The sequence below is a fragment of the Poecilia latipinna genome, unplaced genomic scaffold (genome assembly GCF_001443285.1).
Source record: "Poecilia latipinna isolate Pla-1442-1.1 unplaced genomic scaffold, P_latipinna-1.0 Scaffold1450, whole genome shotgun sequence".
Taxonomy (NCBI): domain Eukaryota; kingdom Metazoa; phylum Chordata; class Actinopteri; order Cyprinodontiformes; family Poeciliidae; genus Poecilia; species Poecilia latipinna.
The window spans coordinates 139,003-164,957 of record NW_015114066.1 but is presented as its reverse complement, the minus strand read 5'-3'; the positions used below and the strand labels follow the sequence as shown (position 1 = coordinate 164,957).

Here is a 25,955-nt window from a genome sequence, read left to right as displayed (position 1 = left end):
ACTTATAAGTTACAGGTTCCTGTAACTTATAAGGAACAGGTCTGAAACAAACTGTGTTACACTCAGAGAGATTCCTTTGATGCATCAACAAGTGATGTCATCACTGCTGATGTCATTGTTACCATAGGAACTGAACATTCTAATGGTGCATTCACATCAAACATGTTTTGAGCGTCAGGCGCATCTGGTTAACATTCAAAGTCTATGTGGAGGCGCGTCGAGGGCCGTTGCGGCGCATTTGGAGCGTCTAGTGCAACGTTGGACGCTCCACATAGACTTTGAATGTAAACCAGACTCGCCTGACGCTCAAAACGTATTTGGTGTGAATGCACCATTAGAATGTTCAGTTCCTATGGTAACAATGACATCAGCAGTGATGACATCACTCGTTGATACATCAAAGGAATCTCTCTCGAGTGTAACACACAGTTTGTTTCAGACCTGTTCCTTATAAGTTACAGAAACCTGTAACTTATAAGTTATGAAACTTCTCCAGGAGCTGTTAAAATTATTTGAAGGCTCAGAATCAGCCCAGTATAGGTTCACATTCTCAGGTGAGAGAGACTCACCTGGTATAAAGTTAATTTTTCAGTACTGGAATTACACCAAAGATAAATTAGTTTAATCAAAGCGCATCATGACTATGTATCAGCCAAATACGGGACGATTCTGTATTTTACGGGACGGGTGGCAACCCTACTAACGCTAGTCTGCAAAATGGCGACAGGAAAATTTGGGAGAAAACAGCAGTCAGTTGGTTGTCCAAAAATAATTAAATAAATATTTTTTAGTGGTATCTTCTGTTGAGTATTCATTACCCAATCGATGTGTACATTATTACATTACTTTGACTTTTTAATTCTGGAGCGAAACCAGGCTGCTACTGTAATTAATTAAAACTAAACTAAATTATATTTAACTCATAATAACTGATAAGAACTGCAAAGCACATTTTAAAAACTAATTAAAGCTGACTGCATTAGACAAACAAAAAGTCACAACGAAATAAAACCAAACTATAATGAAAAGCCTAAAACTGTTACAACACTGATTTTCCCCTCAATGTGGTAAGCTTGCGGAAAAACCCCCACCAGCAAAGCAGTACAAAAGTATTTATATCACCTAAAGTTTCTCACATTTGGTCTTGTGAACCAGAGACTCCAAAGTATACCAAGACTACCTCCACAAAGTTTACGTTTCTAGACATAGGATAGAAAATACCACCCAATGGTTGCTATGGAAATCTCCTGTCACTTCTTTCTCTCTGACCTTTTTGAGATTTATTTTGTGCCTCGCTTACCTTACAGTGTTTGGCGGCAAGATGAATATGGTTTCGTTTTTTAAAGTTGAGGTTTGGGCAGGCAGCCATCGCTCTGTCCCCCCCCTCCCCCTCCCACACACACACACGCACACACACACAGTCTTTGTGTTCGGGGAATCATTAGCGAAACATCAGCCGCCAACTGTTTCAGAGCTTTACAAGGCCTGTGTTCGAGTAAACCCGTTCACGCAGTAAAGTCCGAATGTTTTTATGACTTCGCATATAAGAGGATTAATAACACTCTTTGGAGTGTCGCATATATAAAAGCCTTTCAGTCAGATAGGCAGCTCAGGCATTCAGAAATGCTCCTGTAACACACCTACACCTCCTTTTAGCTGCTCTCTATTTAATCAGTTCTCTCATCTGACGGCTAGATCTCTTTATGTTGTAATCTACTTCACAGAAGGACAAAATGTTTGTTTTTGTATATGGAAGCACACTATAAATGGCATTGATGTCACACTCATGATGTCGTAACATGCCAGGTTTGTGTGGTGTTAAAAAATGAGAGCAAGATAAAGGATTTCAAATCCTTCTCCACCTGTGATGTCACATTTATCATTAAAAAAATCAATAATATGTCTCAGAGAGTGAATGTAAAGTTGTAAAAACCTGCTTGCATAAATGTGTTTTCCTGGAATTTTAAAGCATAATCAAGTAACTATGTTAACTTCAGTTGTTATAGAAATGTCATAAGGCTTAAAAGAAACATGACTTTGTGATTTAACACCTTTAAATTGGGCCTCTGTCTCTTTAAAAACTCCTGTTCTTTCTGAAACAGGAAGTCATCAAACCATCGCTCCTCTATTAACCCTTTAACGTTTTTACCAGTGTGTTTAAAGCCGAGCTCCTACAATGAGCTCAGCAGATGCAGCTCCACCAGGTGTTTGCTATTTGCTGCTGGCTAGTCTGAAGGAGCTGGATTAGGGAAGCTCTGGCGCTTGAAAGCTGCAGCTCTGAGGAGGAGCTGCGCCTCGAAGGCGGAGCAAAGTCCACCCAGGCGTTTTGCATAGCTGAGTGGTTGCCATGGAGATTCAAGGATTTCTCAAACATGCATGGAAGAATCAATTAACACTCCAGGTATGTTTTCGATAAGGGAATGACGTTATAACATGATGTGAAGCTCAAAAACAAAAAAGGTGATTTTATATAATACTGTCCCTTTAAAACATCGCCTTTAGCATTCCGTCTTCCTCTACACACCTGAAGTTTATGTTGTAGACAGTCTGATTTACTTTAAATAAAGCTAGCAAGATTTTCAAGACATCTGTTCACTTTCATCTTTTGGCTAAAACTATAGTTTGCAGTGAGGTTATAATGGAAACAAAGAATTTTTGGCCTATTTTTTGTAGCGCAAATATCTCAATACACTAAGACAAAAATGACTTACAGGTAACTTTTGAGCAGGGAACAGGAGCTTGTTTAAAGTCAATAATTCTAGTTGTTCTGGGAGATTATTTCACTCAAGTTTTCAGGGGTTTTTTGCAACCAAAACTTCTCAGAGTCCCTGTATAACAACTTCTTTGTGTCTTCCCTCATTGTGCAATTTGTACGCCTGCGTAAAACCGACAGTCCACCTTTCTAAGGCACCAAAGTCTGTGGGAAATTTCAGATGAAAGCGAATTCATGGTTTGAAGAACAGCTCTGAGTCATGTGGAGGCGCGGTGATCATTACAGTAAAAGCACAAGGACACGCCGGCTTTTGTGTTGGGAATTTGAATGTTTTTTTTCTCCTCTTCTTCTTTTCCTTTCTCCGAGTTCTTTACTGAACTTGTTGTTTGAAGCGGCGCTAGTCTTTCTGAGCACGCCCACAGGGGGCTTTGTGGCTTTAAAGTTGAAGTTCCTCAGTGGAGTTCACTCAAATATGTAGAAAAAAAAAAGAAGAATAGACAGGAAACTCTGAAATCTTTGTCTGGAGTCAGATGGAGCAGGAGCAGCTACAGACCGATCGTCTCTCAGTATAAAAAAAAAACATTTGCATCTTTTTAGCTTGAACATAATGAGATGTTTATTTTAAACATTCAGTTTATTGATTTCTAGTAAAGACGCAGTGAATCCTGCTAAGATTTAAAAAAGATTTTTCTTCAGTCAATGACATTGTAACCAGATGGTGCGTTAGTGCATTACTCACAGTTGGTTAAGCTTCTGTGCCGACAGTCACGCTGTTTTTAAATGACTGCAGACGAATCAGACGCGCATTCACTCAAAACAAAGAACAGAAAATCAACTTTCCTGCACTTCAGGTAGAGCGGTCACAAGTCCTTTAATAAATGAAGCCATCGTTTAAACGCTCCATTTTGTATTTACGCAGGTTATCGCTCTTTGGTACTGAAATGTCTCTGACGATCTAAAGCAGAAGGTTTCCAAACTTTTTGCCTCATGGGCCAATACTGCAAAGTGGAAATTATTTTTGCCCCACAACACTTGACTTTCAAATAAAAACAATTTTATTGAGTTTATTTTAAGTTTTTTTTTTTTTTTTTTTTTTTTTAACGTGTTCAAAAGTAAACTAAACAAGGAATATTTTAATGAATGAAGAAGTCCAATTTTAGCAAAAAATGACCATCTTTTCCAAGAAACCCACCAATCATGACGCTGCTGGGCACCCGGCGTATCGACCTACACCGATGTGAGTATCGGATCAGTACTAGCATGATAACATTGACACTTAGTTTCTCTTCTGTGTGTCCAGCAAATTACTCAGATTTTCTCACATTGTTCAATTAAAATGTCAAATGTTAAAACATCAAGAGCTTCTGTTTTCAAATTGAGAGCATACCATTCATTCCAATGTTTGCACTCACAATGTTTACTTTCTGATATTCACCATAAGCTTATTATTTTCTATTCAGGCAGCTGCACATAAATAAATAAATGAATAAATAAATTGTGTTAGAACTCGAAAATATTCACTCCTGAAAAGAAATATACCTCAAACTTGAAATATAAACATGGCTGACCTAATAAACAACCGTATGGTAGGACGTTTCTAATATAGTTATTTCTATGATGTTACAATATTTTCTATTACAGTTAGTTAATAAAAAACACAACTCAAATGTTTATCTTGTATTTTATCATAATCATGATCACACATCTGAAATCCAATCACCAATTATTCGATTCTAATTCTTTTTTATAGTATTGTTATCAGTATCAGATACCAAATATGATTAACTAAGTAATTTTCAAAACCATCAAACAAAAACAATTCTCCTTCTGTCTCATGACGCGTCGCTTTACGTTGTCCATCCACTGAAAGATTCCTAAAATACACTAAGATGTGAAAAAGTTCTTGAGGTGTCAACTCTGTGAGAGCACCAACTATCGAACCTAAGAAAAACGAATCAAAAGTCGAACAAAAGCGTAATGACAGGATTCACCTCTAACCCCAAACTTTATCCACAAACAGAAGCAGATTACCCTCCACAAAAAGACAGAAGAAGTTGTCAAAATGCAAGGAGCTTAACTCAAAGGGAAAGTCATCTCTAAAGAACTGAAAAAAAAAGAACCTTCTGATGCATACTTAATGTGGATCCAGCAGCAGCTTTTGGTGCTTTCTGTTCAGCTATCGGCGACGTCGGGATGCTCATTAGGATGCGTGTGCAGAGAGCCGAGAGACGCTTCGCTTCTTAGGTGTCCTGGGTTGGATTAATGCTGAACCAAGCAACGCGTCTCCTGCAACCTGCCTCACTTTGCTCGCACACGGTTATGTTTCGGTTGGCACGCCGGACCCTGACGGAGCCGGAGCCGTAGCGACATGTATTTATATTAATATACAATTGTTCTTAGGGTCTGTCGGTTCCTAATCCCCTTAACCACGAAGGAAGGCTTTCCAGACAGGAAGTGACAGCAAACTAATCCACACGGCTTTGACACAGAGTGGCTTTAAGGGCGAGGTGCAATTAGACTGGCACGGCATTCTCAAAGGACCTGATCATTTTATATCTGGACGCGCTACAAGTTGCCCGCATGTTCAGCTAAAAAGCCCATAGCTGCATCAGTCAATATAAAATCTAATTAAAATCGCCACACAAAAAAACCCCTATTGGAATAGAAAACGGATATTTGGGAAACAATTAATCAGTGGTTAGCATCGTTAAATTAAAGTCAAAGTATCAGTCGCTTAATTCTGCTAAACAACTTCCTCCCCCAGTGACCAGGCTGCTGGTCTCCTCTCGTCAGACGGATGAAGAGTTTAAATCTACTGAAGTACTACCACATCGCCATGACTACAACAATCTTTGAAGCAGAAGTTTTTACTGCAGGAAGAGGCAGAGGTCTGGGTAATGACAAATTCATTTGATTCAGACACAGATGAGGAGGGCCGGCCTCCTCCAAACTGAGAACGACTTGCGTCTCTGTACTGGTTTCACATTTCCTGTGCAAGTCTAGTCCAACCTGCAGGTTCTTGTCCTTCCTCAGGTTAGCAAAGATGGACCGGATTCACCAGAGAATGGCCGGCGGGTTTGAGCCGCCCTTCCAAACCACCTCATCAGCTTCTCCCGCCCCCAGGCTGCCCTCCAGATCATTTATCGCTCTGCAGTAACCTGCGGCCGCTTTGCGAAGCTTCTGCATTGGAAGGCGCCTGCAGCAAGCAATCATTTCTCCACAGCCGAAGGCGCAGACAGAGAACAAGGGGCTGGTTTTTACCAGGCTGGTTAAATGCCAGTTTTTGCAGTAGAGAAAAATCAGATCATGAAAAATAACTTTAGAGCTTTTCTAATGTTTAATGTGACTTTAGTCCTGGAGAATTAAACTTAGAAAAAAACCCCATAAAACCATTTGTTAGGGAAATGAGCTGTAAGAACATAAGAGTGCAAACTCTTAAACATTTTGTTGAACCAGGTTTGAGAACACACACAGTTTTAGTCTCCATCCTTTTGTTAACCCACCAATTTTTTGTCAGATTTCATTCTGAAATTTTTGCTTTGCATTTTCAAAACCTTCATTTTGCTTCAATGAAATCACTCTATTGATATTTATTGTTGATTGACTGATTGATTGGTAATCTGTAGAACACAGGATATAGTTGTCACAAGTAACTAACAGTGAATACGAATCAGAACTCCCTTCAGCTCTTTCAGTGTCTCTGTCTGGCTTTCGGCAGTAACCCTGACCCGTTTCTGCCATTGTTGCTTCTCCAACTGATGACTGTCTTTATTATATCACTGTGTTAATGTTTTCATATTTTTCAACTTTTCTCTTTACTGACATGTTTGTTTACCACTGCATTTGATGACAGAGTGCCGTAATAAATCCAAAATGACTTCGACAAAGTTGGAAGTGAGTTTGTCAGTAGATGTGTCACATGGAGGGAGGAAAGAGTTGAGAGTGATGGTCTGGTTTCTTTAGGTGTCAAATCGCTGGATAATTAGCAGGAGTGTGTGTACATTTAAGAGATACTGCAGATTAAACCAAACTGTCCTTTTCATTATTATTATTTAAATATGTTTGCATTAAACTACCCTGTATGGAAACCCTAAAGTGGCCAGTAATGGATGATAATACCTCAAATAATATGTAGCTTACATCACGTTTACTTTATATTTAGTTTTTCTTGTTTTAACTAAAAATGAAGCAAATAATTAATTTACTTTTATTCTCTATACAGTCTAAAAACCTTATGACAATTTGCTATTTGCTAGAAACTGCATTAAAAGGGGCAGTTTTATGTATTTTTCAGGCATACAATGTCATTTTATGCCACAATAAAGTAACTATGTTACTTCAGTTGTTCTAAAATTGCTCTATGTATGAAACATCACTTGAAAGAAATTTGACATTGAAAATTAGGAGGTGTTGACCTTTGAGTTTAGTTTTATTTTGGTCGTGTTGTTCCATTTGTATGCTTTATTTTATTCCTCTGTTCTTGGTCACTATTGGCACTTTGACCTCAGCGCCTCAGTTTTTTGCTTTTATATTCCTGCTTTCCATCTGCTCATTTACTCACTTGTGTTGCGTCCAGTTATCAAATCCCCAGTATATATTCTCCTTCAGTTCAGTAACACAGTGTCAGATCCTCCTGCTGTCCATTCTGTCGATTAAAATGTTTGTTTCGTCGTTCTCGGCTTTGCCCACAACAACTCACACCCTTACAGTTTTACTATTTTAATTTCAAAAGGCAACATTTTCCATTTACCAAACTGAATTTGATCGGCTCACAGTGTCAATGTTGCTTAGCAGGTACCGGCCTCCGTCTGCCCAGACGTTACCCATAATGGGTGCGCCATCTGTCCGTATTAATATGATGATTAACACAGGCCAGATGCCTCGGTAACTGAACCTCTTTACTCACTAAGAGTTTTCTTTAACTCTCTTACTTTGCCGAATCTTCATAAAAGTGTCTTCCTTTTAACTTTTTTTTAATCCGTATTTCATTGCAGCCCTTTGGATCTCATTTTCTGGCCATAAAAACGAGAGGAACCCTCCTGGTTGAGCTGATTGCCAGCCGCGCTGTGACTGGAGCTGCCTGCGCTCGGGAGAATGTCTGCAGTTTTTAATCTATTTTTAAAAGGCTTTCGAAAAGCCACTGAAATGTCCCGGGAAGGCGGCCAACGCGAGTGAGGGAGATTTTCATTTCAGGTGAGTCGGGGCAGTTTATCTACAGGGGACAGGCTCGCTGCAGCCTGTAAGTAGCTGAATTTTACTGCAATCAATCTGGAAAGTTTATTCTATTTAGTGGCAGAATTCAGGGAGGGAAAAAAAAAAAAAAAAAGACCTTATCTGTTGAGGGAGACTGTAAAATCAGCAACACAACGAGAACATCCGAAACACGGATTGCCGTTGGGGTGCGTTCTGTCGCCGTCAACATTTGCAGAGTCAGGCGCAACCGGGCGGGTTGTCAGAGCGACATGGGGTCACGCAATCCACGTATTGTGCGTCTCTCTGCTATGACGGATTATTCTGTCAGCGAGCGCTCCATGTTTTCTGTGAATTAGAAGCAGAGACTAATGCTTCAAAGTGACACTGGACACAGGAAGTGGCGAACTATTCTTAGACTTCCATCGACACGTTTCCTCGAATGATCTCGGTAGAACACGGTGATTAATAATCCCACTTTCTTTTTTTTTCTGCCCCTGATGAGCTATAGTGAGTTATAGATTCATTAATTTTATGAATGTGTGCTACACAGCTGTCATGAGTTGCACAATTTGAGGGAGAAAACTTTTTGTCTCTTCTGATTTTTGTCTGCAGAACAACAAGCAAAGTCGCAGGACATCATTTAGTAGCAAAGGGACGTATTGTTTAGTAACTTTTTTTTTTTTTGGCACACTTTGATTTCATTCAACATAGGATGTTCCTCATTTTGGCTGTGTAGGGCGAGTATTCTGCAGAAAGGTGAACCTTCATTTCAGGGTTTTTTCCACAATGTCGCACAAAACGCAAATACAACGACTCAAAAAAAGTTTCCATCCCTGTTAAAATGTCGGGAATTTGTGATGTCAAAAATGAGACTTTTGCTCATATAATGCGACATGCGTTCTGTATAAATCAAGTGAAATAAATTTGTTGGTTGAAATAAGTTGTATAATAAGCAAAAAATTACCAATATATAATAGAATAAGGACTTTTTTGTCATCGTCACATGAACAACAAAATTAAACAGATTCCATCGACCAATAAAATAGGTAAAAGATCCAAACGAGTGAGGAATTGCCTTCATTTTCACGCTAATAATTTTTTTAAACTTTGTTGCTTGCAGTATTTTTACATCAGTTTTAGAAATGTACAATATACCTTGGCATTCTAAGTTATACAAAACATTTATTGTGAATATTTGGTGGTTTCACTGTGACAAAAAATTAAATTTTTCCAACTTGGATTTTATGTTTTTATAAAATCTAACATGGAATAGCAGTTTATAAAAAAAGAAAAGTGTAAATTCACAAAGTTCAGGTTGTGCTGAAAAAAATGATGCCACTTAAGGCAATATTAATGGTTTCTATTGAGAAATATAAAGGTAAAATTTAAACTTGACAGTTTCTAGGATTGATCCCAGAGGGTTAAGAGAAATGAATGTAAAAATTCACATCCTCACACATTCATGTCAGGCACAGGCATTATCTTTGTCTGGTTATTGTCGGCATCGAGTTTTATTGCCCGTAAAAATATGAAATGAGTTTTATGGGCATAGCAACAAAAGATTTGATCTCTGACCGAGATTTATTCCACTTAAACCTCATAAGGTGCCTCACTGAGAACAAAAGCAGCTAAAAAAAAAAAAAAAAGAGAGGCTAAGTGAGCCGGTACGTGCCGACTGTCCGTCTCCACAGGGCATCGATCAGAGCTGGAACAACATTAGCATTCCAGCCCGACACTGAGGCATTACTGGATGTCCAAGGCAGAGCCAATTGATTTCTGCTGCTGCTCCCTTATATCATCCTCAGAGGTGAAATCTGCAGCTCTGTGTATTCACCCATCTACTAACTATGACCCGTTGATGAGCTGAGTGGAGGCGAACGAGCAAAACCGACCGGGAAGGTGACGGAAATTGGAAAAGCGACGTCTCTCTGAATGACATTAGAGCGAGAGACGACACCAAGCTGATTTTCATTTGCGGTGGAGGAAAAATCGCACCGTCTCATTTTTTTCCATTAACAAGAGTGCACCTTTCTAATTTCCGGGCAGAGGGGCGAGTGAGGGGCGTTTTTCTGCTTTCCTGCGTAGGGCGCCGAGAGCAAAGGCTCATTACGAGGAGGCCTGGGCTGAGGAGTACCAGGGGACCACGTGCTACGTTCGACTCCCGTTGTGACAGACAGTGCTCTTTAGCTATTAATCAACAAGCTGAGAAATTGAAAGGACAGCGAGTCGCTAATGGAACAATTTGTCTCACTGTGAAAGATTGAATTTCCAAGCTTTCAGCATCTCATCCTACCGCTTTGACTCATTCTGTCAAACTCCCCCTGTGTTCCCGCTCCAATCTAGATCCCTCCAGCATCGTTCTCTGGGGTCGCTGTGCTTGTGTCACATCAATGCCAACGAAGTGGAAGGATTCACATTTTCAGTTTACCACTAAGAAAATAATTGAGGACAAGAGAACAGCACATTAATGTTATTGGAATTTTGATTACACTTGCAGCGCCTCGCAAAAATATTTGCACAATATTACATGTTGCACTACACTAAAAACAACTTTAATGTATTATATTAAATCTATGTGAATTAAAAACACGTATACACGTTCGAGCAATGTGTCCAGAATCCCAAACAAAAGCTATAGCAGGCAACAGAATTTTGATTTGTGCAATTTCACATGCTCAAAGTCCTCTGGATGTATGGAAAAGGTTGGGTTACATTAGAAAATCTCTTTTTTTTAAATCAAACATCAGTGATACTTGGTAAAAGCCTGGCATTATGGTCCAAAGTTGAGATTTTTTGTTAAAACTCTGTTTACAGAGGCTCTTAAGCCAATCTGGCTCAAATTGAGAATTTTAAACTGGACAAAAATATTAGTGTCTTGCTTTGCAAAACTGGTAGAGACAAAACTGTGAAAGATATCTACTTTCCTCACAGTTCAGTTACTTTTACATAAGAAATCCAATCCATCCATTGTCTATACACTCTTTGGTCGCAAGAGGGCTAACTCGAGCTGTCGCTGGGAAAAGGGGAATACCCTGCAAACGTCACTAATCCATTACAAGGCAAACAAAGACACACAACCCTTAGGTATGCCCCTCATACCTTAGGGCAATTTCAAGAGACCAATTTACACAATTTTTTGGGACTATGAGAGTACCTGGAGAGAACCCGCAGCTACATGGGGAGAATGTACAAACTCCATGCAGAAAAACCCCAGTTCACGATTCAAACCCAGGACTTCTTCCTGAAACGTAGCAGTGCAACCAACGGTGCTATGACTAAGGCGACTGATGGGGCCCAATGTACCCGGTGGAGGTCTATGCAGACTTGAAGAGGACGTCCACCGGACAAGCCTGCGCTAAGGTCAATTTTTATGACTGTACTCGGTGTTGTACAGTTCACTGCTCAGCGGGAAACAAAGTTCACATCAAACAGTCAGACTGTGCGTCCATTTTCTGGTCAGCACTGACAGGAGGCTGCCCAGAAAACACCAAGGCAAGGCGCCAAACTAGTGCATCAAACTTGTTAGTGTCCATTACGACTGTGGGAAATGAAGGGATCTGTCACGAGAAATGTTGGCAGTCGGTATGCTTGACTATGAAATCCCAGCCATGTGCAGACAGGCATGCAGAGTCTATGCAGCTCACAAAGTACACACAGCACACCCAAGTATTTGGGTGCCTTTCGGATGTCTACTGGATGTCTTCTTGGCGAGGTGTTTGAGACACCTCACACCAGGAGGAAATCCACCCACCATGTTTCTCGGCTGAACTTTGAATGCCTTAGGACTCCCTCAGAGGAGTTGGGCCAAGTGGCTGTGGAGAGGGAAGTCTAGGTCTAGAGAAACAGAGACTTACCAAGCATTTCTTGTTTTAAGCGTTAATCGGTTCAACAGCTCTTCAAATGCATCTGAGCAATCCCTGTAAGCTGCTAGCTAAGACACTAGGAAAGCATGAGGATGCCTGAAACAATTGCATTTCTTCACCGCTGACCTCACTGTACTCAACTCACCATGTGTCCCATAACATTTGATGTTATATTGGATGCCACGCACAGATCTTACTTTTCTTGCTTTTCGCCAGAGGTGTCAAGCAGTCCATCGACCATTTTCTGTCCATGAGACTCTCTCTCTTTCTCTACATCTCTCTCCTTCCCAACTGCCCGCTCCTCTGAATGATTCCATTAGGATCCCAGCATGTTGTAGAATGAAACACAGCTGATGGGCTCAAGGCTCCACATATCCTCCATGACAACCAGTGATCGATGACGTATAACGGCTTGCTCTAATGAAGCCCTTGCGTTCACAGGGATTGAACGCAAGCCTCCATAACTCGCCACATTGTGAATACGCTGCTGTTTTTCCCCCTGAAACTTCTCTATCTCTGCCTGCTGCCTCACCCTTCAGTTTCTGTTATTTATTTTAGCCTTCCCACCTATAAATACTCAGTGTGACTAACCTCTAGTCTTGACAGCAGCTAAATTAGGCTCCAAACAAAGGAGTAGATCAGATAGAGCTGCATCCCTCACAGACGTCATGAGGACATTTATTAGGGGAAGGTTCGTTTACTTTTTTAAAAATACCACCAAGCTAATTTTACATTAACCAGATAGAGGACACACACTCTGCTTCACCTTTATGGGACAATATCGACTAGCATTGTAGGACTTGAGACCGGTCGGTCTTGGTCTCGAGACCACTTTTTGATGTTCTCGGTCTTGTCTGAGTCTCGGGCGTTGAGGACTCGGGATTTTATTTCAAGACCATTGAAGACCAGAACTGTAAAAATGTCACTAAATTGCCAGCATGTTGTCAAGTTTTATGTTTTTCATACTGAGTCTTGGTGTCTTCTCGACCTCCTTCATCAGCCGGTGGTGTGGGAGCGACATCATCTGGTCCATGGCAGGACAGGTGTGAAGCGTTGAGGTCAAAGGTCAGATGCACTCCATTAAGGCTCATATAGGGGGGAAGAGAAGAATCAAAAAGAATATTTAGACTAAGACTAATTAGAGATGGGATTACATATTCATCTGCTAATCGAAAATAAAGCAACATCTCTTTTATGTGACTAAAAGTTAGTTTGGTGTAAAGTGGATCTAATATGCTAAAAAACATCAAGTCAGGGACAAACAAGGCATATGCAAAGAGATAGAAAAAAACCCTGACGCTACATTGTGAAAAACAAAAAGACTAATGAAACTAAAATGTCCTTCAAAAAAGAAACTATGAATCTTGTGATTTTATAGACAAAAAATGTTACGAGAAATTCATAAAGAACACTCCGTTATGGACAAAAGGACTCTGTCTTTTCTCTGTTTTATCTGCTCACACGCACACGGCTGTGCAGACAATGGTGGCTTCTGACATGGGCGATATGGGCAAACGCCCAGGGCATTATCTTTGTAGGGATGGCACGAGACCTCGGCGGATTGTGGCACAGAGATGGTATTGATTAATATTGGTAAAATTTATTTAAGTGCTAAGCATTTAATATTAGGTGTTTTTAATGGGAATGTGAATCTTTCAGATCAATTTAAGAAGCAATTTTGATCATATTTCACATTTTATTGTGTCGTGTTGTGTGTCGGGCGCCAGTCTTGGTCTTGACTACAACACTAATATCGACTATTAAATTCAGTGTCTTACATAGTGACAACTTATATTTTTTACTATGTTTAAGATTTTAAATTTTGCTGTACTTACTAATCTCTCCAATCGACAAATCACTGTGAAAGTAAAATTATTTTAAATGAGAAAAGTCTTTTAGTTTTAGGGTTTTGCCTATTCTGAATGTTTGAACAAACAATTTCTGACTCAAGACAAAAACCAAAAGGAAGGGAGAAAAAAATGACACTTCTAAGGAAAAGCAGCAGCAGAGCCTCGACATGCTTGGTCCTTAAGAGAGAGAAAAGCAAGTTCTGATGGATGCATCGGTGGAAGGCGAAAGAGCAATGGGGCCGAGATGAAGAGGATATGGGAAAGGGGGGCAGAGATGAATGAGACGCATGAGTCCATATGCTCAGATAAATTATTCACCTTCACATTCTTCAATACATTGCTGCCAGCTGCCTTTCACCGAGTTTGTCAGGTGCCGGCTAAAGATGGAGCGGGAGGAGAAGTGTCATTCATGGGACGGGATGCAGGGAGAAAAAAAAAAAAACGGTGGATAAAAGATGAAACTGTTACTTACTGCTGGACTGGCTATGTACTACGTTACATAGCCAGTCCAGCTATGTAATATAATTTCCAAAATATTCTAATTTTTTATATTAGATATTTGTTGATTCATTTGAGTCAATGTCTACAATGTCCCTAAACTCAAATGAATCACTGTCGTATTTTCAGACCTACAGTATCTTGTTGTCATAACAGATACTTTGTATTAAAGCCACTATGCTAATCTCAGTCATTTCTATTAAAACTGACAAAGTTTTCATGATGATCAGAAGAGTTCTTTCTTGTGGTGTTCCACGGGGATCCATTTTGGGCCACATGCCATTTATGCTGAGTTTTCTTTCAGAGATCATGTTTAGGAAATATAATCTTCCATTGCATTGTAGAACATTTTAGATCTGCCTACCTATAAAATCTACAACTTAGGAATTTCAAAAAAGTTAAGGTAAAATAGTCTTTGTCTTAATGAGGGTGAGACAGATCAATTAGTTTTGGAAAGCCCAAAATCGCATTAATCAGGAAACAGTTAGAAATTATCTTCCCAATGAAGCATGGTGGTGGAACTGTCATGTTGTGTGGATGTTTTTCATGTGGGCGACAAAAAGGTTTTGACTGACAGATGTTTGACAGTTAGTTGCTGTGAAAAATGCAACTAAAATTATCTACTAAATCGCAGGGTTTCCCCCAGTGCATCATAAGTCTGGCAGGCCACCAGGCTTTACTTATCCCCCCGCCAGGCTTAGCATTGCCTAGTCTTTTTAAAATGTTATAGCAATTTTCAATTTTTTACAGTTGGTGTTCACATATTTGCCTTCAAATTTTTCAATAACATAAAATTATTGAGTGATATTTTAAAATTTCCTGCCAACTTTAAATGTTTTATAACTCCAAACACGGCGGGCCACTGGATGACTGACTGCCATGGCACCCAACCACCAGGCTGAGCAAGTTTTCTGGGGGAAACCTTGAGATGTGATGGAGATGTTGTATCTTAATAAATAATAAACTCTGCAAACTGTTGATTTGAGAAAACAAAAGACCAACGCACGCACAAGTTGGAAGGCTGCTTGTCATATTCCTTGTTTGTGCTCTAATTATAAATGCTTTACATGTTGTGCTGATCCCCTGCTGCGTCACTCCTCAAAGAGGAAAAAGCAAAGCAGGCAAGCTTTTAAAGCAATAAATCAAGAAAAAGGCCACAGGGCCAGAATATTTTAAAGTTTATTCTCAATGTCGTCGCATTACATTTGTATTCTGTTTGATGTTCTCTCTCTCTCTAGTCTATTTAAATTGCTTCAATTTATAGTAAAATTAGTGAGATTTGAATGTCCTTTCCTCTGAATACAAATTGTTAAAAACGTCATTTATCACAACAGTTTGTTTACAGGCAGATGGGCACTAATTGCTGCACAGTCATGGGTCTGGGTTTTTTCAGCGTTGGTGGGAAGTGGTCTGGATGATGGCAGCTTCCGGGCGTTCAGAGGGCATATTAACACCCAGACGGCTTGGAGGACAGTCTTTAACAAGCTGCCCAATTACAGAACAGCTCCGCCTGTCCGACCGACGTACTTGGACGTCAACAGCCCGATAGTTTGTGTTTAGCATATCTCAGATGGTCGACCTCACACGCTGTGGCTGAATTCAAACAGCGTCCCGGTCCAGGCTGTCCCTCCCAAAGCACTTTAAAGAGGTTTCAAGCAGCAAGTTTAATTCAGAGCTTCAAAACTTGTCGCCAAAACTGAGTCCAGTAAATCTCAGAGACGTTCTGTTTAATTGAAACTGAATTAAATCTTAAATGGAAGCTGCAGCAGTCAGATCACAGTTATTTTGTTGTGTTTTTTTTGCTCTATGTACAACGAGGAGGATCCCACTGAGACGCAACATGTCTGCCTTCAGGGAATCCACGTCCAAATGCAGCACAGCAGGAACGCATTCACAGCTGCATCACGCCTGGTGGTCAATTAAATGGTTTTAAACTCACACAACACACACAAATGTAATCAGTTTTTTTTTTCCCTCATTACATTATGGATTATTTTGTTGGTACCTCTGAAGCAGATGTGTAAAGATCCTGAAATAAACTCAGATTTTATCACAGAAGGAGGAAATAAGTTGAAGAATCCAACCTTTACGTTTGAGCGTTTACTCAGTAGGGAAAAATACGACCGAGTATTAGAGATATATATATTGTTTTTGAGTTAGGAGAATAAAGACAATATTACTAAGAGAAACTCAAAATTACAAGAAAAAAGTTGCAAATTTTGACTCTGTTGTCTCATACCTATGATTCTTTAAACTCAGTCGTTTGTAAAATCCTTTTATAGACCTGCTACTGATGATAATTTGATGCTAAGATTAAATATGTCCCTGTTTGTAAAACTATTACCAAAGAATTCACAAGATCCTCCACGTTCCTCGGTTTAACTTATTGTTTTTTCACCTAGGAGTTATAAAATGATCACTTCATTCTGCTGATATTGCGACATTTTTCTTGTACCTTACCAGACCGTGACATTATTCTTGTATTATTTAGACTTCATTGTTGCAAAATGAAAATGTAGCGGACTGTATAGAGCAGTGGTTCCCAAACTTTTTCTTCTGCGCCCCCCCCCAGTGGTTTCCAAACATTTTCTGCGCCCCCCCTATGGATCAGTAGCCTAAGGTACTTGTTAAGCTTAAGGTTCTGTATTGATATTAGCTAGTCATCTTTTAGCTAACATTGCATCCAACAGCTTTACTCAACTCAGTCGGTTAGTTTGGAGAGGAAAAACTGAGAAAAGTTCTTTGCGTTTTGCTGGTTTGCTGCCGTGATTCTAACACAAACCTACGTAGCTCCGCCCAGCAGCAGGTCTCCTCCAGCGCGAGCGTCGTAGCGCTCATGTTGCGTTTAACGGCGGCTCGAAAAAACAGGTTACAACAAGTTAACAACGGATTAAACAGTTTTAACTGCTTATAAAAGTGACAGATGACACAGATATGGGAAGTGTGGAAGCCTCTACTGTATCAAATTGACATATGAATAACAGAGAGTTAGCCATTCTAAGGTAAAAACCCAGCGCATACAGGTTTCATGTTTTTTTTTTTTTTTCATCCAGACGGCTTCCCGCGCCCCCCCTGCAATGACACGGCACCCCCCCTAGGGGGCGCGCCCCACAGTTTGGGAACCTCTGGTATAGAGAAACAGTTGTTTAGTAGGATGATGATCCAACACACATGTTGAAATTAGCACAGAAAAAGGTTCACCAGACACAAGAAAAGGTCAAAATATGATTTATATCCAGATGTTTATCATGGAATTAAATGATATTTTAAAAATAGAGAATGAATAAAGTTCATCTGGATGAGAAAATAAATTATTTCTGAAAATTGGAAAGCTAAAAATGCTTTGAGGTGCAAGCTGAGCAGGGAATGGATTATAGGACTTAATTGCATCTTTTTTTCTTTTTTATAAAGAGCATTTCGGTCAAATGTGAGATAGGCTTACCTGGGAGTATAAAACTCAGGGTGATGGAGGGAAGCGGGATGAAACTCAATTTCCTCCATTACCTAAGATTAAGAAGCCTTGGCTGGCTTAGTCTGCACCATTTCAGGTCCAGGGAGAGACACAATACAGATGGGCCGGAGAGCAGACCGCTATAGAAAAACGCCCAAAATAAATTGGAAACGGGGACAAACAATTGATTCGAAACCTGGGAGAGGGCAAGAGGTGGAGGTGCTTTCAAGGAGCCGAGAAAAAGGCGGTAACCAGACAACACACAGAGCAAGACAGACTGCACTGAGGGTAATTTGGAATCAAGAAGTAGTTATGGTGGGGCACTTTCTACTCTCAGGCTTTCACAAAGATGTGGTGGCTGTTTAAAATGATTGTTATGAAGCTTCTGTTCTGAGAAACATCAAACATGACAAAGAGCTGGTTGGACATGTTTCATCCATCTAACCAAGATTAAGTCTGAAATCCGCCACTTTCTCTCTAAAACCATTAAAAATGAAACAGAGCTCCTTCAAATAAAATTAGGATTCTTTTAACTTTTTATATTTCATCTAATTACAAGCCAATTCATATTTTACTGGAGTTTTAGGTAAAAGTTTCTTCAAAAGATCTGAACTCCTGTTCCACACAACCATATCCACCCCCTTGTACAACTACTTTACTTTATAGAATCACCTTTCAGGGCAATTACAGATACAATTCCATTAGGGTATATGTTCCAGTTACAAACTGAAATTTAATTTTATCAGCAAAACATAATTATCCAAAAAAGCTGGAACATCCTACTTGTAATACTGAAAACCTCAGGCTTTGTGTTTGGTGTTCTCCTGACTGTCTGAACCTTCAAGATAGAAGATTAAGCTGATTAAAAATAGCTGCCAATATCCTCAGATGTGACCAAAATGTTTAGTTACCAAGCTAATTATTTAGCTAGCAACCTAAATATTCAGTTAGTAAGCCAAATATTAGCTAGCAACTTAAATGTTTGGTTAGCATCCTAAATATTTAGCTAGCATGCTATAACATTTAGTTATAAAGTTAGACATAAGTTACCAACCTAAATATTTAGTTAGAAAGTTAAATATTTAGCTAGCAACCTAAATATTTAGTTGGTAAGCTAAACATTTAGCTAGCTAAATATTTGGTTAGCAGGCTAAATATTTAGCTAGTAAAATAAATACTGGTTAGCAAGTTAGATATTTAGGTCTGAGCTAAGTATTTACTTTGGAAAATAAATATTTACTTCGTAACTAAATATTTTTTCTCTCTATGACATTCTAACCAAAATACTGCTGTTAATATTTTACGGTATAACTTTACAAACAGAAGTGTATAAAGTCTAAACACACATCAACAGGCTTATTTAACCCATGATGTGTCATGCTCAACTTCTTCCACTAATAGTTTGGCTCTGTATCTGAATCTGGTGTATAATTTTGAGGCAATTGGATTAGAGAAAATCCTTAATCAATTCCAACTAGTGATCTTATTCATCGTTTGCTGTATGTACACCAAAAAAAAAAACAGACTAAGATTAATTAATGTGACCTGCTGATGATAAGTGTATGTAAACTTGTAGTCTACACATTATTTCACAAGAAGTAGTGTTACTCTAATAAAAATAGATCCTTGTTATATGAATCAGCTATAAGTAATGAAAATAGTTTGTCTTTTCGATAAGCCTGACTTCATCTCATATGTCTTTGAATATTTGCTGTGCTGCGTTTAAGTCACGTAGGTCCGTGCTCCAGCAGCCAGCTCCAGGTGTGAGCGTAAATTTTTTTAGCCGCTCACTTTCTTCCTTCTATTAGGAGCAGTAGGGCAGTATCTCAGCCAAACACAAACACACTTAACAGCACCACACACAGCAATGAAAAACAAAACAGCAGAAGAAAGCAAATCATAAAGCATGTCCTCTAAATGAACAACTCAATTCAACGCTTCATTCACGGGGGGGAAAAAAGCATTACAGCGCTGAACATCAAAAGTATGCTTTTTAATGATGTAGCCCTCGATGAAAAAAAAAAAAAGGGAGAATAAATTATTGAAGTTGTTTACTGTGCTCCCATTTTTAATTAAGCAAGCCAGATGCAGTGTAGGGTGGAGAATGTGCTCTACTCAGTGGAACGGATACCTTGGCCATGATGAATGAGCTGTCGCCTCCAATTGTTGCTCAACTTCTGTCTCCTTGACACCAGGATCTCACACTGTTACTAGGCTCCATGCAGTCACAAGGTTGAAGGTCACGCTAGCGTGTTGTTGTGGGATGGGCTCTGATCCAAAATGACAATAGAAACTGATTATTCTGCTTTCACTGCAGTTTGTCGTGATGAATAAACAAAACAGCAAAAATCTGCTCCGAATCAATACATGAATCAATATCATTTAGCAATTGACTTTACATTAATCTGACATTTTTAGTAAGCAATTTTTTTCTGCGGTCCTTTAAATTGGAACTTAAAGGGAAAGACATTTAGTTAGTTAGCTACATTTACATGTTGGCTAGCTAACTAAATGTAGCTAACACATAAGTTAGCTAGCTAACATAACTAAATGTTAGTTAGCTACATTTACATGTTGGCTAGCTAACTAAATGTAGCTAACACATAACTAAATGTTAGTTAGCTACATTTACATGTTGGCTAGCTAACTAAATGTAGCTAACACATAAGTTAGCTAGCTAACATATAACTAAATGTTAGCCAGCTAGCTAACAACTAGTGGTATACGATTGTGAAGTACACAGAAAATTATACAAGGTTCAAAACATTTTTTTTGCAAATACAAAATTGAAAAGTGCAGTGTGCAAAAGTATTGCTTTTCCCCCTTTTCTCCGAGAGCAACCAATTGCCTTTAGAAGTTGCCAGATGACTGCTAGTGACTAAGCAAAGTCCATCTGTACGAACTCTAACCTCAGTACGAATACAGCTGCTCTGTGAAACAACTTAGGTGTTGGTTCAGTGAATATTGGGGAGCAAACACCATCATGAAGTTACCCCCAGCTCTACTGGAGGTATATAGGCTATGCTTTAAAGTCGGATCTTAGGTGGTGAGTCAATCGGTTTAATTTAGCTTTTCAAATCTTGACTGTAAGAGAAGTAAAATATTGAGCCATAATTATGTCAGAAGTTGGTTGTTGAAGAGGAAAAATGTGTTGGATGTTGCTAAGGGAGTTTTCCTCACCAAATTTAAGTGATACTGTATCCATATGCTAGTAGCCCGGTTCATTGTCAGTACATGACAAAAAGTGTAAATTTAGAGCTTTTAAAAGCTCCAAATTGACGTGACATGCTAATAATGATTAGTGTATGTAAACTTGTGACCAGGTCTGTAAATCCCTGTAGCAGGAAAAAGTTAAAGAAAAGCAGTTGCAGGAGATCTCTCGTCTCTTCAACAGATAGGTAAAAGGCTGTAGTGCGTTAACACCTCTGGAACAAACTACCTTGAAGAAAGCCACAGAGGACAGAGTTGTCTGTGCTGCCATGTGACAGGAGGCATTACAGCAACTTCTTTGTCTTTGTCAGCAGGAAGGGCAGAAAGAACAACCCCGACAGCTACATTTTGGACGAAGAAAATAAGGGGGGAGACAAAAAGAGAACAGAGAGAGTAACAGAAATCTCTCATGATTGTCATCATTTGATGTAACCACTTTAAGAAATCATTCCTGCCTTTCCAACTCGGCCAATCACTTGAATGGTACCTTTGGTGCCTCTGGGGGAATAGGGAGAGTGATTACTTTGTTGTGGGTAACCATAGCCTTCTTGATGATAATGTGGATAATGCAACACAGGGAGGACTGAAGGAAAAGCAGGTTAATACTGCCAGAAGTTGAAGATCAATTCTACGTCAAAATAATCCCGCAGCAATGGGTAAACAAACCTTTGAAATCAAAGAGACTGTGTGAAATACAATTTGCTAAAGTTGCTAATGGTCATAAAGCAAGGCAGCATGGCAAATGATAACCACATACAGTAAAAGTATCATAAGTAGTCAAAAGCAGTGGTGGAAAAAGGAAAGGATGTTGTAGATTTATTTTGCAGTTAAGAGTCCAAGACACTCATTGAGTTGGCAGTCAAATAGCCATGAAAAGACTGAATAAAGTAACTAAATTCACAAGTCTTCAACCAAGTTACTGGACATGACTTGGTACTAAAACATTCTAACTTCAGAAGCTGTTGCTGACAGAAGCTGGCATTAAATGGAATGTGATCGATAAATGTTGATAAATCTCCATCGTGTTCTCTCTGATGTGTTTAGTAACTCTGTGCTCAGATCTGAATCTCAATAAAAAAACAAAAAGAGTTTGTTGAGCTTGTGCTTTTTGTAACATTCAAACTTTCAGGAACACGGAAATTTGGGTTTTCATCACCTTGAAGCCATAATCATCAACTTCACAGGAAAGACAGGCTTGACATGTTTCAATCTGTTTGATAAGATTCTCAATACATACGAGTTTCACTTTATGAAATGACAAATGTTTTTATGTCTGTGTGTGATTGATGGCTGATGTCTAAAATTTTGAAAAGAATCCCAAATAACTTTTCTTAAATATTCCTTTGTGATATTTGGCAGGTTTTATACAGGTCATAGAAGATAACCAAAAAAAAAAAAAAAAAGGTTTAATTATGTTCAGTTTATTTTTATCATGCCAAGTTAAAACACAAATAATCTCAATGCAATTTAAAAATGAGATTTATATACAGTTAAATGCAATCATACAAAGTAATTAGATTCAGTGACACACAGAGCAATCTGGTCTTAAACATAATACAGCACAGCTTTGTTCTGCAATTTCCCAAAGGTCTGACTTAAAGCATGCAGAACAAAACCAGGGAGTAAAACCACCAGAGACAAACCATCAGTGACATTATGGTCAGCCTGCGTTTCTATGGTGAGAGGAAAAGCGCCAAATCTTACCAAGTATTTTTGTCCGGTTTCTGGTGGAAACAGCTTTTGTACACTTTAAATAAGACTAAATTAGTTCACAAGGAAATTTTCTGCAACATTTAGGAGCTTGTTTTAAGTCAATAACTCTTGAATATTTAGTTTAAAAAGTTCTAGTTTCACTGGCAGATTTTTTCTCTCCACTAAAAATAACATGAGGTTGAAATGTTTATTATAATTGAAAAAAAAAAAACCTGCCAATGAAACTAGCTTTCTTGTCAACGTTCAAGAATTATTGATGTAAAACAAGCTCGCATAGCTTGCTAACAAGTTACCCGTTTTGTCTTATTTTAAAGAGATTTTCACTAATACCTGGTAAGATCTTGTGTTTTTGCGTTGTAGCCAAACTAAAGGACATGCTCTGAGATATTTATGCATGAATGACTATATCATTTCAGTCAATGGTCAGGAGCCGTTTATATCTTCGACCCGTCTTTGGTTATTTTAAGAAAGCAGGTGTAGCGGCGCTGAGCTTTGACATCATTGTGTCTGTAAACGTAGCGGTGCAACCTCTCTTTGGAGTAAAGCAAACCCGCCACGTTTCATTTTTCTGACTGAGCGCTGACTGATTGAGGTCTTAGCCTTAAGAAATGCTTCTGTGGGCCTCTCATTTCTGCTCTCTGATATTTATCATTCTATTACATCTCTGGGATGAGGAGCGTACACAGCCGGGAATCCGCTTTGAGCATTTTTTTTTTTATGACCCCAAATCGATTTCAAGTAAAGTGATGACATTTATTAAGTGTTACAAATTTCAATGGATCATCAGATTGGCTTAAGAAACTATTTTAAGTCTGTGTTTTTCTTAATTCTCATTCATCTCACAGTAACTTTTTGAGTTGCTGTGAATAAAAATGCTGGGATTGAATCCTAACATTAGTTTTAACATTACTTTCAAAGTCAAAAAAGTCATTTAAATGTAGCGACATGCTAAGCATTGTTAATTCAACATCTGCCAAGAGCAAAGTCCGGTTGAGAACCCAAAACAAGAATTATAAACTGATCTTCACAGACACTCCATTTTTTTTAACAATCCTTTTGTTGCACCTAAGAAATGTCTGAAACTCCAATATACAATCTACCATTGCATTTAGAGATACAGGAGGTTGAGCCCTCTAAGTATTTTCAATCTAAAATTAGGTTTAAGAGAAAAATGTGAAACATTGTGTCGTCTCTGTTCCACCTCATGGTGTATATGGTGTATATGTGCGGCTGGGTGAGATGAAATCAAAATAGAGAAACTAAAGCTGAACAAAGAGCAGTCGCTTTTAAACGATGTGAAATGTGTGTGACAGGTGGGATTTATACGGTTCAATAAGGATGCTTACTTACTAACTTGCACTTCCCTCTTTCTCCTTCATGTTTTGGTTGACCTAAGGGACTCTCAAAATGTCTTTCAACGTGCTGAGAGAGAAAGGAGGAACAATGAGGCCCAAGGAAGAGTCTTGAAAAGGATTTTCTTTGTCTTATTGGGCACAGTGCATCTTAACTTGTCTGGTTATTTTCTGTCTGTAAAATGAAATCCTGACACTTTAAAGCCCGTCGTGTCTAAAGAAAATGAAACAATTTTGGACATGAAGCCAGAACCCATTGCCTGGAATGGAATGGAATTTCTCTCTAAACGGAAGCAATAAAAATCATCAAAAAACTGAAGAAATGTGTAAAAGAAAAATTATATAAGAAGACATCCAATATCTGTTCTAAATAAGCAGACAGGAACCAGAGGTTATGGGTTGGTGTTACCACAACCTTAATTTAAAAAATAAAATAAAATAATCCACACATAAATGTAGTTATGTTTAGAGTCTAACCTGGATTTCCTCCGGTACAATTTCATCTGGACCAATCAGCGGAGAAGTCCTGAACGATGACATCAACTTTCTGCGTTTTAAGAATCGTAGAAATGGCAGCGGAAGAAGTGAACGAAGCCGTTCAGTCCGTGATGGCTACGCCTCCAAGTGTTGAACTTACATTAACAGCCATTTTGTTCGGCTCGACGCCTCTCTCTTCGCAGTGGAGCTTCGTTGTTAACAGCGCAGGCAATTTCCGGTAAGCTTTTTTATTTTTATTTCCGGTAAGCTTCCAGCGTCGAACCGGTGTTCCGCCAAATCAGCATACGCTGTCAGTGAGTACGCATACGCTTTAAGAGGTCCTCGACATTTAGAGGAGCTGTCGCGACAAGATACGACAAAAATGAGCCAATAAATTGTTTTCAATGATAAGTAGATGGACATACATGCATTGTCATGGTTTCAAAGTGTATTTAAAGGATGGTCTGGCTGTACCTACACTCAACTACAAAACACGCGCTGCATAAAACTCGCCTTCCTGTTCCTTGATGGTGGCCTGACTAGCTAGCCGCTAAGTTGGATGCCATACACCTGTTAATAACAAAGTGTATGACGATCTGCCTGCTACACCATGATGTTATGTTGCTGATTAAATGAAAGCATGTGCTAATGACAATGTGTACTTGTCTGACACAGCCGACAGTGTGTGTTATGACGATCTGACAGCATGCTGATCTGACAGAACACCAGCCACACATGACAGCCAAACAAATCTTTTTGGTGAGCTTAACAGACCTAAAGTCTAAAAAGTTTAGTTAGAATCAAAGTTAGAGAGAAAAATATGAACGTTTATCTATTTGTTCTCTTTACAAAGCTGGTTTCTTTACCTAGTGCTATTTTCTTCCTCCGTCTCTGTCTGGATATGTCTGCCGAGAGGAAGCTGGATACAATTTATAATCTCATATTGATTGACCTCTACGAAATGCCATGTGCTTGTCCTACTTCTTGAGATGATTTTTCTCTTTCCTAAGTGTATGTCATTAAAATGTATCGGGGTGACTTCCACTCCATTGTTGAGCTCCAGCTTACATGGAAGCTACTTCACAAAGCCGACAATGACTGAAAGAAATTTCTTTGAATGGAAGAACTTCAGTGCCACGTCAGCGTCTCTATACAAATTAAAGCATACTACTCAGTATTACATGATATCTAACTCTTGTAGAAGTTATATTAGTCATTTGTTAATAAAAAAAACAGCAGCTTATGGCACTATGCATCTTAAAAACAACCTTAAAGGAGGTGACCACCTGAACAGTCAGAGCTAAGAACTCTGTCTGCTCCTGTGTCTGATGGTGATGAAAGATGTGTGAAAACTTACCAGCGCTTATCACCAAACGAATCAATAGTTTATGAGTCCCCGGTCGCTCTTTCAACAACTTCTTAATAATTTACTGCACAAAATCTCTCTGAAACACTCTTTAGTGGCATGTCTTGTTTTCCTTTGCTTTCTCGAAGGCTCACTTCGTATTTCTCACGTACAGGAAAAAAAAAAAAACATGCAATAACCCACAAAGCACAGCCAGGTTTAGTTTTCTTACTCTGATTTGAGACGATGGCATTGTCAAGGAGCTCTCAGGTCACATCAACGAAGAAGAA

The 25,955-nt window shown here is 39.0% G+C and overlaps 1 long non-coding RNA gene across 1 annotated transcript; it reads right to left on the bottom strand.

Moving 5' to 3' along the window:
• Positions 1-21,013: 21,013 nt before the first annotated feature.
• LOC106962687 (uncharacterized) lies at positions 21,014-24,501 on the bottom strand. The gene is made up of 3 exons (XR_001428037.1): positions 24,321-24,501; positions 23,838-23,913; positions 21,014-21,119 (listed from the first exon to the last, which is right to left on the bottom strand). It is a non-coding gene; the product is annotated as an uncharacterized LOC106962687 (long non-coding RNA).
• Between the last annotated feature and the right edge of the window lie 1,454 nt (positions 24,502-25,955).